The sequence below is a fragment of the Podarcis cretensis genome (genome assembly GCF_951804945.1).
Source record: "Podarcis cretensis genome assembly, chromosome: 4".
Lineage (NCBI taxonomy): Eukaryota > Metazoa > Chordata > Lepidosauria > Squamata > Lacertidae > Podarcis > Podarcis cretensis.
In genome coordinates this window covers 2,274,038-2,294,498 of record NC_137173.1, presented here as the reverse complement: position 1 = coordinate 2,294,498, position 20,461 = coordinate 2,274,038, and the positions used below count along the sequence as shown (strand labels likewise).

Below are 20,461 nucleotides of genomic sequence, written 5' to 3'. Positions count from 1 at the left end.
GGATCAGGATGTTGCAAGATCGGTGCTCTCTGGAAACAGGCCTTCAACCCCTGAAACGCCTCCTCTGCCTCCTTGTCCCAGGAAAATGGCGTCTTGGGGCACAGTAGCCGGGTCAACGGGGTGGTGCGATGAGCATAATCTGCAATGAAGGTCCGGTAGTAGTTGGCGAACCCCAGGAATCGCCGTAGGTCCTTGCGGTTCCGAGGTGCCGCCTATTCCCGAACCGCTGCCACCTTCCCAGGATCAATCTGCACCCCATCTGGAGAGAGTCGGTGACCAAGGAAGTCCACTGACCGCTGATGGAACTCACACTTGCTGAGCTTCGCATATAGGCGGTGCTCCCGCAAGCGCTGCAGCACAGTCGGGACATGACCTTCGTGGCGAGCCGGGTCCCGGGAGAAAACCAGAATGTCATCCAAGTACACCACCACGTACTTGTCTAGCAAGTCCTGGAACACGTGATTGATGTACTGTTGGAACACAGCGGGTGCGTTGCACAAACCGAAGGGCATAACCAGGTATTCGAACTGCCCGTACCGGGTCCCGAATGCTGTCTTCCACTCATCCCCGGATCTGAATTAAATTGTAGGCCCCCCGGAGGTCTAGCTTGGTGAACACCTGCGCCCCTTGCACCCGCTCCAGCAACTCTGAAATAAGGGGAAAGGGGTACCGGTCTGGGATGGTAATTTTGTTCAGGGCCCGGTAATCATGGCAAAGGCGAAGCTCCCCACACTTCTTCTTAACGAAGAGCACTGGCGCAGCGGTTGGCAAGGTAGAAGGCCTAATGAAACCATGCTCCAGGTTCTTGCGCAGGAAGTCCTGCAAAGCTTCGCGCTCTGGCTCTTAGAGAGTATAAGCGACTCACCGGCAGGGGCGCTCCAGGCTGGAGGTCTATGCCGCAGTCAAAAGACCGATGCGGCGACTTCCGGTCGGCGCCAGCGTTTAATGGCGGTCCGAGCCTCGAGCTCCGAGGCAGGACTGCTTAGCTAGTTTGGGTCTTACCCGCTACGGCGAGCGGGGGACCCCTAAAATCACAGGCGCGGAGCCTGTGAACAAAGGAGATTCGGTGGGCACCTTTTGCGCCCCCCGGCACTGTGAAGGAGCCTTTTTAAAGGCTTCTGAGCGGCATCGGGGTAAGCGCGGTGCTGAGAGTCGTCACCCAGCTAGCGGAGTGAAGCCGCGTCGCCATGAACGGAGAGCGCCGATTCCTTCCTGTAACTGGAAATTGACTACAACACCCGTGAGTAAGATTGGAAATTGACGGGACACTAAAATAAGAAATTTGGCTGAAAACGGGAAAGGCATAAATTAAGGAAGTCTGCCTCCCCGGAGCTGCAGGAGAAACAAAGCAACGAAAAATCAAGCTGCATTTGAAGGGAACTTTTCTTTTTTTTTTAAGCTGTCAAACTGACATCGGACTTAAATTTCCCCCCCGACAGGCAGGAGAAGGGGGGAAGGGAATGGGACATTGTTAACCTGCTGGAAAATTATTGGGAAAATAAGACCTTCCACTGTCAAACCCCCCCAGGTCGGGCTGCCCAAACAAGACACCGGGATGTGAACTGTCATTTAAAACTCCTTAATGTGGGGGCTTGTTTGTAACAAAGTTACTGGACTTTAGATTTACCCTGTTGCATTTTGGCTACATAGAAGACAGAGAGTTTACGGTTTGGACATTGGAAACTACTGGCTACTGTTATACTTTCTTGCTCCTTTGTTTTTCCTTGCCATTTGGATACAATTGAATGCTCCCTCTAGAGGGTCTCAAGTGAAATTGTTGCATTTGGAAAAGTAACAGTGGGATTTTCCACTTGGAAACTAACTCTGTGAAAACGACCTTGAGGATATGAGTGGCCCAACAGAAGAGATAGTAACAAGGCTTAAAGCAAAACAATCCCAGAAGAAAAGGGGCTCGATATCAGGAACTGCACCAGCTGCACAGGAAAAAACAGCAGCTTCTATGGATCCTATGACACAGGCACTCCTTAAAATAAATCAATCTCTGGAAGCACTGACAAAGCTGTCGACAGAGAACTCCAAAAAATTAACAGAGTTGACAACAAGACTAGATGTTAATACAGCCAGCGTAAAGTCTAATACAGATTCTATAAATAGATTAATCCAGGAGAGCTCTGAAACACGAAAGATTGCAGAAAGTGCAAAAACTACGGCTGAGGAGACAAGGGAAAAGTTTGGGCCTATCATTAAAAAAGTGAATGAGCATGATGCAGCCCTCTCTTTACTGGAACTTCAGAGGAAAGAGAAGAATTTAAAACTAAGACTGGTTCCTGAAGGGGAAGGGGACAACCTTGTGGAATTCCTTACAGAGAACTTTGCAGTTTTTTGGCAAGAGGAATGGGCGGAAGAAGATGAATTTGAGATAACAACAGCCTTCCGGCTGGGCAGGAGGCAGGACAAGAAACCAAGGGATTGTCTAATTACACTGAGATCAAAAGAAGAAAGAGATAAAATATTGAACTTGCACTATCAAAAGGCACTGGTGATCCAAAACTGTCAAATACAGATCTTTAAGGACATTCCCAAGTATATTTTAGAGGTGAGAACCTTCTACAAAAGCTTAGCAGACCTGTTGAAGAAAAACACCATACCATTCAGATGGGAGTTTCCACAAGGACTGTCCTTTAACTTTAAAGGAAAAAAGATCAAAATAAAAACAATTCAGGACAAAGAACAATTTCTGGAGAGATACCTGGAGGATTTGCAGAAAGGAACTGTAGAGGAGAAAGAACCACCTGATATAGCAAATCTATCATTTGGACTTTTACCACCACCATCGGAGGAAGAACAGAAGCTTGGAGCAGTTGGAGGAACAGGTACTTAAACACAAAATGTCTCTGCAACTTCTTAGTTGGAGCTGTAATGGCTTGAACCTTCCTCGGAAAAGACGACAAGTTTTTCACATTTTGAAGAGAGAACAATTAGATGTAATATGTTTGCAAGAAACCCATATTGCCAGGATACACAGGAAATTATTGATAAACAAGAGACTTGGTCAAGAATTTATCTCATCAGACAAAGTGAAGAAAAGAGGTGTGGTGATCTATGCAAAGGAAAAATTGGCTCCAAAATTGATATTTAAAGATGAACAAGGAAGATACCTGGCAATTGAAATACAAATCCAAGGAGAAAAGATTTTGATTGTTGGAGTATATGCCCCAAATGAGGGGAAGGCCGAATTCTTTAAGAAGTTGCATGAGACACTAGTTGACTTTATAGACTATAAAATCGTAATGATGGGAGATATGAATGGAGTTGTCTCAACAAACATGGATAAAGCACAGAGACAAGTGATCTCAAAAGAAGGGAGACTACCAAAGATCTTTTTTGAAATGACTGAAACTATGGACTTGATTGACATTTGGAGAACAAGGAATCCTCTAGAGAGAGAGGGAACTTTCTTTTCTGAGGCAAAAATGACATGGACAAGAATAGACCAAATTTGGATTTCTAGCAGTCTGGCGTCAAGAACAAAAAAAGTAGAAATATGTCCAAAAACTTGCTCCGACCATAATGCTGTGAAGATGGAGATGAAACTAACAACAACTGGATCCTTTAGATGGAGAATGAATGACACCCTATTTAGAGATGAAGAGATTTACAAGAAGGCCCTTAAAACATTAAAAGATTATTTTGAGATTAACAGGAAAACAGATGTGGAGAAAAGAACAATTTGGGACGCAAGCAAAGCCGTGATGCGAGGTTTCCTAATTCAACAGAATTCTATAAAGAGGAAGAAACAAAACGAGAGGAAAGAAAAAATCCTAGAAAAAATAAAAGAAGGAGAGAAGAAATTGAGGTCCAAACCAAAGTCCCATGAGATTTTGAGAGAAATAAAGTTTTATCAGATGCAGTACATGGAGCTCATGAACCAACAAATAGAATGGAAGATAAAGCAAATGAGACAAAGAACTTTCGAATCAGCGGATAAATGTGGGAAACTTCTGTCATGGCAATTGAAAAAAAGGCAGAAAATGAACACCGTGACAAGTCTAGAAATGGATGGAAAAATTATCCACAAACCTAATGAGATAAACAATTGTTTTCAAAGTTTTTTTAAGAAATTGTATGCACAAGGGCCAATTAATGAACAAGAAATAGAAGAATTCATCAGAAAATACGGTTTACCAAAAATTCCAGAACAAAGTAAAAGGATCTTAAATGAGGAAATAACAGAACAAGAAATAGAGGGTGCCATCCAAAATATGAAATTGGGAAAATCACCAGGACCAGACGGCCTGACGGCTAAATACTACAAAATGCTGAAAGAATGGTTGATACAACCATTGAAGGAAGTTTGCAATGAAATTCTGAAGGGGAAAAAGGCACCTGAATTGTGGAAAGAGGCTTTCATCTCACTTATACCGAAAACAGAAACTGAGAAGAACCAGGTCAGAAACTACCGCCCTATATCTTTACTCAATGTGGATTACAAAATTTTTGCAGACATTTTGGCAAAAAGATTGAAAAGAGTGTTGATAGAGGAGATTCATAAGGACCAAACAGGCTTTCTCCCAGGGAGACATATGTCAGACAATGTGAGGAACATTATAGACATTTTGGAGTTGCTAGATGTTGACATTAACAGGAAAGCAGTTCTGATTTTTGTGGACGCGGAGAAAGCCTTTGACAATATCTGTTGGACTTTTATGAAAAAGAATCTCCAAGGGATGGGGGTAGGTCAAGGTTTTGAAAACGGTATAGGTGCAATATATTCCAAACAAAAAGCCAAGTTAATTGTAAACAATGTGGTAACAGAAGAAATACCCATAGAAAAAGGTACACGGCAGGGATGCCCAATATCCCCTTTGCTTTTTATATCAGTCCTGGAGGTTTTGTTAAACATGATTAGAAAGGACCAGTTGGTTAAAGGAGTTCAGGTCGGAGTTAGACATTACAAATTAAGAGCATTTGCAGATGATCTAGTATTGACCTTGCAACAGCCAGACACTAGTACTAAAAGAGTATTAGAATTAATTGAAATATTTGGTCGAGTAGCAGGTTTCAAATTGAACAAACAAAAAACGAAAGTGTTGGAAAAAAATTTAACAATGGAAGAAAGAGAGAGTTTTCAGAATGAAACAGGCTTGGAAATAACAAAAAGGGTAAAATACCTGGGGTTAAACTTAACATCCAAGAATGTCAACCTATTTAAGGATAATTATGAAAAAAGTTGGTCAGAGGTAAAGAAGGATCTGGAAATATGGTCAAGGTTGAAACTTTCCTTGTTAGGCCGAATTGCTACTATTAAGATGAATGTATTGCCTAGAATGCTGTTTTTATTCCAGACGTTGCAGATTTTGGACAAGATGGACTGTTTCAAGAAGTGGCAGAAAGACATATCAAAATTTGTCTGGCAGGGCAAAAAGCCCAGAATTAAATTTAAGATTTTAACTGATGCAAAGGATAGAGGGGGGTTTGCCCTGCCGGACTTAAGACTTTATTATGAATCGGCAGCTTTCTGCTGGTTGAAACACTGGCTACTTCTTGAGAACACTGACATTTTGGACCTGGAAGGGTACGACAATAGCTTTGGTTGGCATGCATACTTATGGTACGACAAGGTAAAGGTGTATAAAAGTTTTAAAAACCATATTGTAAGGAAAGCATTGTATAATGTTTGGATTAGATATAAAGATCTGCTGGAAAGTAAAACCCCTAGGTGGGTGTCACCAATGGAAGCTAGGGAAGTAAAAAAGCTTAATATGGACTCTAAATGGCCAAAATATCATGAGATTCTAGAATATGATGGTGAAAGGGTGAAACTTCAGAGTTATGAGAAACTAAAGCCTAAGGTTCGAGATTGGTTGCACTATCATCAGATAAATGAGACATTTAAACAGGACAGGAAAATAGGATTTCAGAAAGAGAGGTCAAAACTAGAAACAGAATTGTTGGAACCCAATACTAAGAACTTATCAAAAATGTATAACTTGCTGTTGAAATGGAATACACAGGATGAAACGGTGAAATCAGCAATGATTAAATGGGCACAAGATATTGGTCATGATATTATGTTTGCTGACTGGGAACAGTTATGGACCACCGGTATCAAATTTACTGCATGTAATGCTTTAAAAGAAAATATTATGAAAATGATCTATCGGTGGTACATGACCCCAGTCAAGCTTGCAAAAATTTACCACTTGCCTAATAATAAGTGTTGGAAATGTAATGAGACTGAAGGCACCTTCTACCACCTTTGGTGGACCTGCCCAAAGGTTAAAGCTTTCTGGGAAATGATCTATAATGAAATTAAGAAGGTCCTTAAGTGGACTTTTCCTAAGAAACCAGAGGCTTTTCTCTTGGGCATGGTTGGCCAAGTGGTGTTAAGGAAGGATAGGATTTTCTTCATGTATGCCACTACAGCAGCAAGAATTCTACTGGCAAAGTATTGGAAGATGCAAGAACTACCTACTCTGGAAGAATGGCAAACAAAGGTGATCGACTTTATGGGACTGGCCGAGATGACGGGCAGAATCCGTGACCAGGGGAAAGAGACAGTGGAAGAGGACTGGAAGAAATTTAAAATATATCTTAAAAACAATTGTAAAATTGAGGAATGTTAAGATGTCAGGGGGTAAGAGGTAAAGAATTGCAGCAGTAATTAAAAAAAAAAATATTAAAGGAAACTTTATGAAAGGGAATTAAGACAATGGACCTAAGGGTTGCTAAAGAACCATTAAACAAGGATGCAGGGATGGGGAGGTATGGGGAAGTCAAAAGAAAGAAGGGTATGAAATGATGATTTTGAAGCTATATTGATTTATATTGTTTTTGTTATCTGTCTGAAAAACGAATAAAAATGATTTAAAAAAAAAAAAAAGACCGATGCGGCGGCAGCTGGTCTGCCCCCCATTCCTCAAACATGTCTTGATAGTCCCGGTACTCGGCGGGGAGCGAAGATGCAGCCTCCTCAGTGGGTGCGGCTGCTAGCATCTCGGACCGAGCATGGGGACATGGGTCTGGGAAGTGCACAGTCCGATTGACCCAGTCAATCTGAACATTGTGAGCCTCCAGCCAGTCCATCCCGAGCACCAGGGGGAACCGGGGCATGGAGGCAATGTCCAAAGTTCGCATCTCCCGGTGCTGCTGGAGACACAGGACCAAGGGCTGGGTCTCCTGAGTAACGGCACCCAAACGCAGGAACCGTCCGTCAATTGCCTCCACCTGTACCGGTTCTGGCTTGTTCTGAAGTGGCACCTGATGATGAGCGGCAAAGGCAGCGTCCATATAGGAGCGGGTTGCCCCTGAATCTACCAGAGCGTGGGTAAGAATCCAGGGTCCACTTGGAGGGTAGAGACGCACCGGAACCATGAGATGTCGCAATTCCACTGGTGAGGGCCCCTCTTGCATGGTTTGGGACCCCAGGTTGGTAGGGCCTTCGGCTACCGAGGTTGGCAGTTTTCCTGCGACTGGCATCTTCTCGGGATAGGATCGGGCGTAATGTCCACTCCCACCGCAGTAAAGACACAGGTTCCCCTCCCGACGCAGCGTCTTCTTCAAGGGGGAGAGGCGAGGTAGCGCAGCCCTGAGCTGCGTTGGCTCATCCGGCAACTCGGCTGTGGGCGTGGACCTGCTGGGAAGGACTGGAGCCAGGAGCCGGGGGTGCTGGCGGTCCCGGGCCTGGCGACGGACCTCCAACCGATCGTCTATCTGCAGGCTCCGCTGAATAAGGACGTCCAGCATGGTGGGACGATCCATCATGGCCAACTGGTCCAGTATCTCGTCCGACAGTCCCTCAAGATACTGGTCCCGAAGTGCAGAGTCATTCCAAGACAAGTCTTGCACCAACAGCCGAAATTCCATGGTGTAGGCAGCCGCAGTGGACTTGCCCTGTTTCAAATGCCTAATTGCCCGGTTGGCTTGGTTCTCCTTCTGGGGGTTGCTGAATGTGGCCTCCAAATGGTTGCAAAACCCCATATAGTCTGTCAGTAAGGGGGAGTCTTGCCTGAGCAGCGGCAATGCCCACTTGGCCGCCTGGTCCTTTAACAAACTGATCAAAAAGTGCACCTTGGTGCGGTCATCAGGGAAGTTCCGGGCTCGCCCCTGAATATACAACTTGGCCTGGGCTAGGAACATGGGAAAGCTGGCCGGGGCCCCATCAAATTTCTCTGGCAAGGCCACTGGGTACTTGCCTGGAGCTGGGGCGTTGGCCACAGGAGCCGGTAGGGCATCCAACCGCTGCTGAAGTGCCGTAACCGCATCGCTGAGCTGCTGCACGGTGTGAGTCAAGGCCTCGTTCTCCTGGGCCAATGCCACCAGCGCAGCTGCCTGGTCGGCCATGGCTTCTGACTTTTCCCGAACGCACTCCAACGAAGGGGGAGTGCAGGTGTGGCGGGAGCAAATTGTGCTGGTCCAGGGGGGAGATTACCGTGGGGCGAGGTCCAGGACCTGAGTTGAGGGTCGGCAGACAGTCCTCCTCAGGTGAAGCGGGCTCCACAGCGAGAAGCCGGGCAAGGACAGGAACTCTGGGGGAACAGGACTGGATGCTGGCTGAAACAGCTCTACAACGACGTTGCTCCCTCAACCTGGGACCGGGCTGACTGACCTTTATCTTCTCTGAGGCCAGGGGCGGTCCCGGCCCCCAGGAGACCCGCCTCTCCTGGTCTTAAGGCGAGCACTCCTCCTGGGAGAAACCAGTTCCCTTCGCCTCTCTGCCCTTCACCTCTGCAGTTCAGGAGAGGCTGAAGGGTTACTGGGCCCAGGGGGAGACTCACCTGTAGGCACTGAGTCCTCAACCACCTCTGGAGCCAGAGTGGATTCACCTGGTGTCTGCTCCTGAGGATCCGGCACAGGTGCAGGCGCTTCAGAATCAAGGCCCTGCCCCAGTTCAGCCGGCCCTGGAGGCGGGGACTCCTGTGCAGGCTGGGATTCCTCCGGTTCAGCCTCTGAATCGGATTCCCAGGCCATCACACAGGAAAAGCACATCTGGAGTTTGCTATATGTACAACCAGGGTCTATTTGATTGGTTGTGCAAGAAGCTGCAACATGCTAGAGAATGTGTTCAGAAAGGACTTGTAACGGTGTCCTGCATGCCAGGTAATGAAATTCCTGCTGATTTATTGTCCAAGGTTGTTCCGAAGGATCAACACTGTACCTATGTACAGAAATTGGGTTTGTACTGATAATGTACTGGCACGCTGCCCAGTGGTGTTCACAGAAAGGGGGAGGATGTTAGTTTCTGTTTCTCACTGTGCAGCTGTGCGGAGTCCCAGGACTCCGTTTACATTCCAGAGACTTTGCAGTCTCACGGGAAAAGGGAGACGGGATGTGACATTAGTGGTTTCCTGTTTCCTTTGTTCCTTAGTTCCTTTGTTCAGTTGCTCTCTGCTTTCATAGAGAGAGGATGTCTTTTCTGTTTTGCGTAGTTTAGAAATAAAACTCTTTACAATGTAGCCAAACCTCTCGTCTCTTCCCTGTGCTGGGAACCCTGCTGGATAGAATGTGCTTGAGGCCTTATCAAAGGCTCAGGTCATTATACACGTCGGAGGCGATTTCAAAGGCTCAGCCTGGAGGAAGATGAGGCCTTATCGGCTTGGCCGAGCGGAGATTCCGACAAAGATTCACAAAATGTTTAAGGGTCTGCGTACCCCCAGGAAAAAAGCACTGGATCTAGCCATCATCTTTCTTTTTTCTTTTACAAACATTTTATTGGTTTTGAATGAATCATAGAATTATAGAGTTGAAAGGGACCCCAAGGGACATCTAGTCCAGCCCCCTGAATGCAAGAAACTCTGCTAAAGCATTCATGACAGAATGAACCACGCACATCACAAACACAATAACAACATTTATGTAGAAGTGTCCATGTACTGTTCGAGTAGGAACCAAGACGGGTGACCAGAGGAATGAATAAATGTTTACTCCCAGCATCTAGTGCTTAAACCAAAGGGAAGCACTATCTCCATATTGATGCAGTGGAAAGGGGGTGGAGGTGCAGAGACTGCCTGTCTAATGGAGGAAGAAGAAGAAGAAGAAGAAGAAGAAGAAGAAGAGGATGAAGAGGAGGAGTTTGGATTTGATATCCCGCTTTATCACTACCCTAAGGAGTCTCAAAGCTGCTCACAATCTCCTTTCCCTTCCTTCCCCACCACAAACACTCTGTGAGGTGAGTGAGGATGAGAGACTTCAGAGAAGTGTGACTGGCCCAAGGTCACCCAGCAGCTGCATGTGGAGGAGCAGGGAAGCGAACCCGGTTCACCAGATTATGAGTCCACCGCTCTTAACCACTACACCACGCTGGCTGATGTTGTTTTATTCCCCTTCTTTTTTTCGTTAGAGTGTATATTAATTTCCCAATAAAAAACCTCCAATTAACATATCAAATCATAATCCAATAAAAATAAAAAACTAAAATAAAAAAGATCAAATTGTTTTCCGAATTGTAATTTTGATTTTACGACTTCCCATAGCCTGAACCTCGAAGCATATCCAAATCTCAGTCCTGCCTCTCGTTTCATTCCCCTTCTAACAACTCTGTTGTGTTGTGTCAAATGTCCATACAGGTTTATATGCCATCTTTGATCAATCCAGCCTGCAGTTGTTGGTCCACCCTGAAGCGCCAAATGCCTCATGGAATCATAGAATCATAGAGTTGGAAGGAAACCCCAGGGGTCACCCAGCCCAACCTCATGCATTGTTGGAATCGCTGCTGAACAATCCCTGGTGGATGGTCCTCCTGCCTCTGTTTAGCAATCTCCAACGAAGGAGAGTCCACCACCTTCTGAAGGAGTCTGTTCCCCCATCAAACTGCTCTTACTGTCAGAAAGTTCCTCCAAATGTTTAGTTGGAATCTTCCTTCATGCCATTTGAATCCAACCTTCTGGAGAAGCACAAAATAAACTTGCTCCATCTTCCAGTTGAAGATGGCTATCATATCCTCTTTTCCAGGTTAAACACACCAAATTGCCTCAGCCATTCCTTATAAGGCTTCATTTCCAGTTCCTTGGTCATCTTGGTTGTTCTCCTGGTATATACATTCCAGAGTTAGATAAAAAAGATTCATGGTTTATAGCCCCATGCTTATTGTCACTTCTGGTAAGGCCTCGCATTCTCCAGTGTCCATTGTATATTGAATCAAGTCCCACTACAGACCACTAAAATTCTGTGTAAATCTATTCTATAACTCCCCCATTTTTAACTCTCCATGAATCTATTCAATTGATATTGGTAATAATGGTGTAGTAGGTGTTGTTTTACTCCCATGAGATGTTTGGGTTGTGTCAGGGAATTGCAGGCAGAGAAGGGGGAGAGAATACCGAGATAAGCCTCCGTTAATTAGCAGCTGTTCTTCCTCGGAGGAGGAAGGTGACGAAGGGCTGTCAGGAGGCAATGAATCTGAGAGGGGGGAGCCACTTCTGGGGCCCAGCCACTCTAGTAACAGAGGAAGGAAGGCAGGGGGTTGGGCTCAGAAAGTGGATATGCTGGGGGAAACCGAAGGCTTCTTCAGTCGAGGCAACTGACTCACCATGATGGAGGCTGACTTTCAGAGCTCTTGTAAATAACGCAAGAAACCAATAAATCCTGTAAATATGGCTGGATTCCCAGACTCTTATCTCTGCTAGCACTCACCAATCATTCCTGACAGGTTGGATGTGCCCTTTGATTAAGTCTAAGTTCACATACAGCAGTGATTCACCAATTGGAGGTCCAAGGACCACCCACCCAGCGGCTCCATTACACCATTCACATAACAAAAACTGCCACAGAGATATCCAAATGTTCAAAGGTAGAGGGGCCCATGGGTCTTGGCTTCTGAAAAAGAAGGGGTCTGTACTACTTAGCTAACTGGGAACCACTGGCATACAGGGTTTAAGTTCCCAGCTGGCATTATCCAACTCCAATGGCCTTTTGTGAACTTTACTCAATGCCTTTGCCAAAAAGGTTAAGTGATTAGTATTGGGTGCATCAATGGAGATGAATGCCATTGGGTTTTGTTCCAGGAGAAAGCGACCCTCTATTCATCCAGTCTTGGTAATAAATGCCAGACCAGCTCGCTGTTCTACTACCAAGCTGTGGATGAGTGAGATCTTACTCTGACCTTGTCAATCCATCAACACGGGTTGAAAATAACTGTAAGGTACTTAAAGGGAACCATGAACTGTCTTAAACAACCCAAAACTATTGGGGATCTGTCAGTGATTCCCGCTTTGCAGGGGGTTGGACTAGATGTCCCTTGGGGTCTCATCCAACACCCAATTTCTATGTGTCTATGATTCTATCCAAGAGAGTGACGTGAACTACGCTCTCTCACACACTTGCCTCATTTTAGTTCTGAGATTGCTAGTTATTCAGATTGTTTAGCAGATAACTGTAGAAATATTTTCCTAAAGAGAGTGTCACTCAGTTGAGGTTCCTGCAAGTCCTTTTGTAGCTGAGCTAAGCAGCACAACCCATTGAAAAGGATGCCCTCACCCTCTTCTGAATCACCACATTCACTAGGTTAGAGAAGCAGGAAGAGCAGCTGTCAGGGGCTCAGGAGCAGAAGCACAGGGAAGAGGGGAGATGGAGAGCGAAGGGGAAGAATCTGAGGGCAGCGTAGGGGAAGATGACAGTGGCCCGAGAGATTCCATGAGCCTCTCCAGCGAATCGGAAGATTCACAGAAGGGGGCTCCAATGGCCAGGGCAAGGGGGGTCCCGGGAGGGACGCACCAGAAGCTAGGGGCCAGCAGCGACTCCCAAAGCAGCAGCTGGAGATCGGGACCAGTTTCCCCACCAGAGCGTAGCGGGGGGGAAGAGTCCCATGTCTCAGGGCAGGCTTCCCCTCCAGTGGGGAGAGAAGATGAGTCAGGGCTGACCACGCCCCTATCGCTGAGTGAGGGAACGGAGGGGAAGTCAGATCCAGCTAGCCCCCCCCCCCGAAGGGGGAAGCAGTGACAGGAGCAGTGTAACGGTCAGGAGGAAGGTGGCCGGGTGGGCGCGCGCGCCAAGTTCAAATGTACAGGCGTGCGGGACAGCAGGGAGCTCGGATTGGGAGCCAGGTCCTAAAGCACGCCGGAAGCAGGGGGAAGAATCCGGGGAATCAGCATCAGAAGAGTCCAGAAAGGGCAACACCCCGGCGGGCAGACGGACCCAGAGGAGGAAAGAACAATGGAAGAGGTGGAGTAAGGCTAGAGTCTTAAACTGGTGTCTAGGGGGAGGAGACTCAGACGGAGCTTCGGCGGTCTAGGGTTTAAGACGTAGAGCTGCGCGCTACGGCTTTGGAATGGAAACTGAACTTCAATAAAGACTTTTGTATATAATCACGTCCTGGCGTTGGTCCTCTGTGAGCTGGGACCTTGGGCAGCTCTGACAGCAGCCTTCCTGCCTCTCCAACCTTGTGAGAAGAAGCAGTCGCTCACCTGGACAGTGATGTGGAGGAGTACATCTGCAGGTCTTTGGTAGTAGAGAAAAGTGCATGGCAAAATATATTTGGAGAGTGAACAGATCAATTATGTAAACAGAACCTGCAACTTTTTGGAATGCATGCCATTAACAAATGTTTCTTCAGAAACTTACTGGACTGCAGCCTCCATTCCTGACAGCCACGACCATTTCTTTCCCTTGTCTTTAAAGACTCCAATCCAAAAAAACTTTTGATGCCTTTCTACTTGCTTGTTTATAAAATACTAGGGAAGGGGTGCAGAAAGAACAAATAAAATCTTTTAAGACAATGTCCTTTTCTCTAGGAGACTATAGCCCTTGACAGAAATTAAACATGCATAAAACAAGCACATTTTAAAAGCAGCAGGTGTCACATTTGAAGGTCCAATCCACATACATTGAGGAAGCAGTGATCAAAACTATACATAGTATTCCCATCAGCAAGAATAATTTCGTACAGTGGATGTGGTATTGTCCCCCTGATCACAATTATGATGATGATGGAATCAAGGAAGCATCCCAAAGAGGAAATATTGTAGGGAAGGGTAACTTCACCTGCCCTCACCGAGACTGGCTACACATGTCTTCCAGTCATGACACGGAGTTAAAATTTCCAAATGCTGTAAATGACTGTGCGATAGAAGAGTTGGTCTTGGAACCACCTAGCAGGGCAGTGACCTGTGTGGCAAATACTCCAATTTCCGCCGCCATGTTTGTTGGTTGGCTCCAAAGACACTGGAATCAGTCTGCTTGTGGGATACTTGATGGCATGATGATGGAGTCTCACCCATGTTTGTGCCCTGTAGCAGCTCAGTAGCTCCTCTACCAGGGCTAAGGTGCTGGGAGAGGGATATACCTTGCAGGCTCCTCTAGAGTAATCTCCATGATACTCTCATGCCAGAGGGTTAGGGTTTGTCTGTGGAGATTTCAGTTATTTTTCTTAAGTTCATTCCTGTGGCCACATGATAACATATTGTCAGGGATGCCGGAGAGGGTCCCAGTAGGGAGACAGGCAGCCCATCTGCTGGGGAAGGAAATCCGCGTAACACCAGTGGAGAAGGGGGGCAGATGGGGGATTCGGAGAGGAGGCTCCAAGACTCTTCGCCAGAAACCAGCGGGGAGAGCACGGGCACACCGCTGCCCACTCCCTCCCTGCGCAGAAGACTTCCGCGCAGGGAGAGTAAGAGGAGACTTGGCGTCAAACAACTTCTTTGCCGGAAGAGATTCAAAAAACGCCCACTGACGGATTCTGCTAGCGACTGAACAGCCACGAAGTGAAGGGCTGTCCAGACAGAAAAGGTTTAACCAGGCTACCTAGCCAGGAGTGGCGGCAACTTACGCACGAGCAACCCCCTTAGAACCATTACACATATATTCATCTAGGAAGCTCAGAAAGATTAAAACAAGAACAACATTAATGCTTCAACCCATGCTGGTGCAGCAGTAAATACCTGGGTGGGGAGAACTGGAAAAGGAACGCAGTCAAGAAGCTTTTATTCGAGGGAACAGACAAAAGATGTAGGTCCCCCCCCCCCAGGCCTTATCTGAACCCCTGGGGCCTCACCTATTTGTTTCCACCTGGATACTCAGGGCAGCATCAGGGCAGACTTGAAGGTTGGGGAGGGGGAGTAGCTGTGGCTTATCAAAATTCTCTTTCTCCCTCCAGGCTCTCTGCTGGGGGTGGGGGTGGGAATCTAGAGTGTGTGTTCCTGGCACTGGGCAACTGGGACAGATGAGGGAGTCTGCTGGTTTAGCACCCAGTTTGCTGCCCAGCAGTCTCCCTGCTTGAGCTGACAGGATGGATCCAGTGGGCTTCCCAAATGGCTCTGGGGGATTTTGGTGCTCCTGCTGAACTTTGGCGAAGCTCTGGAACAACCTAATAATAATAATAATAATAATAATAATAATAATAATACTTTGTTTATATGCTGCCCATCAGACTGGGTTTCCCCCAGCCACTCTGGGCAACTTCCAACAAATTAAAACAGAATTGGACACCAACCATTAAAAACTTCCCTGAACAAGGCTGCCTTCAAATGTCTTCTGAAAGTCAGAGAGTTGTTTTTCCCCTTGACATCTGGTGGGAGGGAGTGCCGCAGGGCAGGTGCAACTACCCAGAGGGCCCTCTGCCTTGGCTTGGGCCATTGACATGATTAGCCCTGAGCGCCCATTCCTGCTTCATGCAACCTGTTTGGCCCCCTGGTATACTGCAGAGGTTAGGGCAAAGAAAGATGCTGGGAGATGGCTTTTACGCGAGTGGAGGAAAAATCTGGTTGAATGCAATCGACTACTGGTGAGGGCTCATCATCGAGCCCACCAAGTGGCAGTGAAGGCTACAAAGAAGACTTGCTTTGCTTCCTCCATTCTGCCATCCAGCAGAGCTTTCCCGGGTAGCGCAGGGCCTGCTACAGTCTGGCCCGAAAGAGATGGTAGAAGTGAGAGCAGCTTTCTGTGACTTCTTTTCAAAGCATTTTGACAGTTCAGGAGAGCTGATCTGAATATATCTAATGTTTCCCTAGGGTGGCTGGATGCATAGGAGGGCAGCTGTCTGCTCTGGCTCTAAGAGTTTTCAGCTAGAGGAGGGGCTTTCAGCTGGTGCAGAATCAGGGCTGGTTCCCACTGCACTACAATTTTTCAGCATCGTAGGGTAGCTTACCAATTTCTTTTTGCAGTTGATCATTTAAGTTGGCAAAATACTGCATTTCCTCCGATATGTTTTGAGCTGCAGCAAGTATTTCTAAGTCTAAAAGATTTGAAACCGTTTAAGGCAGGCAGGAGTATCTGAAATAACAATCTGCAAATATCAGGAAACCATTTCCAAATACTTAAAAACACTCAAGCCTGAAACAAGAAGCTGAGCTCCAGGATGGATTTCGTATGAATATAAGGGCAGACTTGATTCTCTGTGGCTGAGATCACCAACGAAAAGCCTCTGAAGACCCCTGCAGCTGGATCAGACCAAAGAGCCATGCAGTCCACTATCCTATTCTCATATTAAAAGTGGCTCATGAAGTATCTCTGATGTTCCCCTCCTATGTCCTCCTTTTCTGCTGGGAATCACAGGGTCACAAAGCAATTCTGCCTTGAATTCCACAGGAAAGCCAAATATACAAAGAATACTTTGCAGTTTTCAATTATGCTTTGTGAGATCTAAGAAAATAGAGGCACTGAAACTCTTTTAGTGATGTGGGATATAATGGCAGTGCAAGGATTTCCCCTTGTGCAATGCAATCTTCCGCCCCCTTCCCTCCAAAGTCCCCCCCCCCCCGGAGAGCAGCTTTGGTGATGGCATGCAGGGAGAAGTGGGGGCGGGGGCGTGAGTTACAGTGTGATGGGGGAGGACAGCATTTCTAGTGGGGAGATGTGAGAATCACAACCGTCTGCTTTTCTTTCTGCTGAGCAATGAAAAAGTGATGAACTCTGTTGGGTGCTGAGTTTCATTGAATATATGTATTGCTCAAGCAATATGAACCCCAAATTTAACTACAGGAATTGAACTCTGTTTAATTTAAACATGTTACAGCAAAAGTGTGGATGTGCATATAAAATGCTTACCATCCTTGTCTTCGTAGATTGGATCAGTCCCAACAACAACAGTTCGTATCATATCCATCGCCACTTGAAGCTCCTCTCTCTTTTTCAGTTCCTTCCGATCTAAGAAGGAGGGAGGTAGAAAAGAAATGAAGAAATTGTGTTCCGGCACACTAATCTGATAAGCTGGGGAAGGGGATACTTGGTTTCAAACTGCTATTAATATAGAATTTAAATTGCCGACTTATAACGTGCCCCGGGTCCTTAGGGAGAAGGGCAAATAAAATATCAAATCAAGCAAAACATGAAAACGACTTGTATTAATATTTTCTGCTCTCAGCCCTTAGATTGAGGGTTCCCATGCCTTGATTGTGGCTGCCCTGGTCGTCTGAAGTCCTGTTTCCATTTAGCCTGCTATTTCTTCACCAGATAGTTGGCCTTCCTTAAAGAGCTTTAGATTTTTGGTGTCCTCTTTGTCCTACAGACTTGCATTTGCCAGGTATCCTCGTGCTCTGCCATATGCTTAAAATATGCAAATTCTTGGATCACTTGACTCCCTCTCCCTGAGCTTTGCTTACTTTAAAAGCGAATTCACTAGGCAAATAGGCCATGTGTTCATCTATCCAGTGCTATTTTTCTGGGAAAAGAGGCACTCAAACTCGCCATTAATGCCTCCCTTGTTCTCTTAGAATGGAAACATCACCCACCTGAGAGGGGCCGGAACTGAGACCTGGTGAATTCCGGCTGAAAAAAGCCCTGCATATATCTCGATATTTAGGTAGGCTATGGATCCAGCCACATTATCCTTTGCAGCCAGTTTCCCCCAAACACTTTCCTTGAAGGGACTGGAGCCCTAGAAGAAGGCAGGGCGCCGAGGACCAGAAATGGGGGCTCTCCCACAGCAAATGAGATTTAGTTGGGAAAGGAGGAGAGAATTGCAAGCTGGGAAAGGGAATTGTCCTGGATGTCCCAGGGACTTGTGTTAGGCTGTGCTTCTGTTCCAAGTGCTGGGACTCACTTATTCAGGGAGAACAAAGAAGAGTTTGAAGAAGAAGAAGAAGAGTTTGGATTTGATATCCTGCCTTTCACTCCCCTTCAGGAGTCTCAAAGCAGCTCACATTCTCCTTTCCCTTCCTCTGTGAGGTGAGTGGGGCTGAGAGACTTCAGAGGAGCGTGACTGGCCCAAAGTCACCCAGCAGCTGCATGTGGAGGAGCGGAGACACGAACCTGGTTCACCTGATTACGAATCTACCGCTCTTAACCACTACACCACACTGGCTCTCAACAAAACAGAGCCATTGCTCTCACTGGGTGACAGCTGTAACTCCCCCCCCCCCCTAAAATCAAAGAGAGATGAAAGGAGTAAATGGAAGGTGGATCCTGCCATCTCTTTTTGGAAATGCTATTGGCATTGAAGCAAAGCCCACGACAGAAGTATCACCATATGCCAATTGTGTACTTACACAGAATGAAAACCAGCAGTGTCATGACAGTAAAGATGAAAATCTCAAGAACGATCAATCTTTCACCCACTGGAGATTTGAAGAATGTAACCAAGTCCTGAAAAGCAGATGCTTGAAGAAAGAAAATTCTGCTTTAGCCATCAGTAGCCAACATACCATTGCCACTCCAGGAAAAAGGGTTTCCATATGCTGTGGAATCCATCAGCCAGAGACACTCAACTGTTCAGGGGGTGGGCAATTGGGAGGATAAAAGCAGGTGGAGACGAGATGCCTTGCTGCTTGTGGAAACTTTTCTGACCAATGTCTGGATCAGAAGACAGGAGCCTTTGATAGGACTTTCTGCCCCCCAGGCAAATGACAAGATGCTCCCTCCAAACACGTAATTCCACATACACAAGCTGGGCTGGGCTGGCCATTGGCTCGTATCTCAATGTTGCTAATAAGGCAGCAGACTAACTGAGGAGGTGGAGTGCAGCTTGTGTGGTCTGCACATCTCTACCCACCCCAGACCTGCTACCTGAGGCAACTGCCTCACTCTGCCTAATTGTACAGCCATTCCTGGCTGCACACACTAAAGGAACACAGCAGCCAGCAGCAGAGTGGGCTCACCCCTGGGGTTTCTATGGGGCTTAGTGGCTCTCTGGCCCCCAAAGAGCTGGGGGGGCTTTTCTCAGCTCTCCTCCCTGGCACAATCCACTCCCTGCCCGTCTCTCCATCAACTTCCCTTTCCCGCGCATTCCTCTAATTTATGAGAAACCTCAGCCCATATGACTGTGCTGTATACAGACCACCAGTTTCATTTGTTTTTGCTTTACGCTTTCTGGACGCTATGTTCCTTCTGGACCCTCCACGCTTTGCAAGCGCTAGCTTCCCCATCCTCTTGGTATTCTCTGAGTAAGAATAAGACATGAACAAATGGAGAATAAGACTATGAGCACATTAGGTACAGAGTGGGGTCCATCAGTATTAGACCATCCTTTCCCGTAAAGAGGTTGTTCCCGTAAAGAGGTAAAGGTAAAGGTAAAGGTACCCCTGCCCGTACGGGCCAGTCTTGACAGACTCTGGGGTTGTGCGCCCATCTCACTTAAGAGGCCAGGGGCCAGCGCTGTCCGGAGACACTTCCGGGTCACGTGGCCAGCGTGACATCGCTGCTCTGGCGAGCCAGAGCCGCACACGGAAACGCCGTTTACCTTCCCGCTGGTAAGCGGTCCCTATTTATCTACTTGCACCCGGAGGTGCTTTCGAACTGCTAGGTTGGCAGGCGCTGGGACCGAGCAGCGGGAGCGCACCCCGCCGCAGGGATTCGAACCGCCGACCTTTCGATCGGCAAGCCCTAGGCGCTGAGGCTTTAACCCACAGCGCCACCTGCGTCCCATCCCGTAAAGAGGTACTTTCCTTCAAATATAACTGAAATATCTTTCTTTTTCTTTTGCTAGATCAATCTCAGTTTTGAACCAAAAGAAATGTTCTATATGGATTCCAATGCATTTTTGAAAATTGTTTTAGGTAATATAGCACTTTCTCATTTTGCATCCTATTCCTCTCTAAACTCCTGGACATCTCGTTTGCAGGACGCCATTAAGATGTTCACCATTTACTAGATCTTGTGGGATCTATGAGGTCTTCCTAGGTTCCTGGGTGCCAACTCCCTGCATCACAGGCATCGTGGTCAATGGTTGAGGACGATGGGAGTTGTAGACCAATAGCATCTGGAGGGTCACCACCCTTGATGGAAGGTAAAGGTAAAGGGACCCCTGACCATTAGGTCCAGTCGTGGCCGACTCTGGGGTTGCGACGCTCCTCTCGCTTTACTGGCCGAGGGAGCTGGCATACAGCTTCTGGGTCATGTGGCCAGCAGGACTAAGCCACTTTTGGCGAACCAGAGCAGTGCACAGAAACGCAGTTTACCTTCCCCCCTGGAGCGGTACCTATTTAGCTACTTGCACTTTGACGTGCTTTTGAACTGCAAGGTTGGCAGGAGCAGGGAGCGAGCAACAGGAGCTCACCCCATCGCGGGGAATCGAACTGCCGACCTTCAGATCGGCAAGTCCTAGGCTCTGTGGTTTAACCCACTGAGCCACCCG

At 46.9% G+C, this 20,461-nt stretch overlaps 2 protein-coding genes and 1 long non-coding RNA gene across 3 annotated transcripts in view; 1 reads left to right on the top strand and 2 right to left on the bottom strand.

Annotated features, from left to right (window-relative positions):
• The window catches only part of LOC307214706 (uncharacterized protein), a 214,116-nt gene that overhangs the window by 117,207 nt on the left and 76,448 nt on the right, over window positions 1–20,461 (top strand). The gene's annotated exons all lie outside the window — the stretch shown is intronic.
• The window catches only part of LOC307214967 (olfactory receptor 51G1-like), a 60,760-nt gene that overhangs the window by 32,020 nt on the left and 8,279 nt on the right, over window positions 1–20,461 (bottom strand). The gene's annotated exons all lie outside the window — the stretch shown is intronic.
• The window catches only part of LOC307215192, a 181,629-nt gene that overhangs the window by 159,060 nt on the left and 2,108 nt on the right, over window positions 1–20,461 (bottom strand). The gene's annotated exons all lie outside the window — the stretch shown is intronic.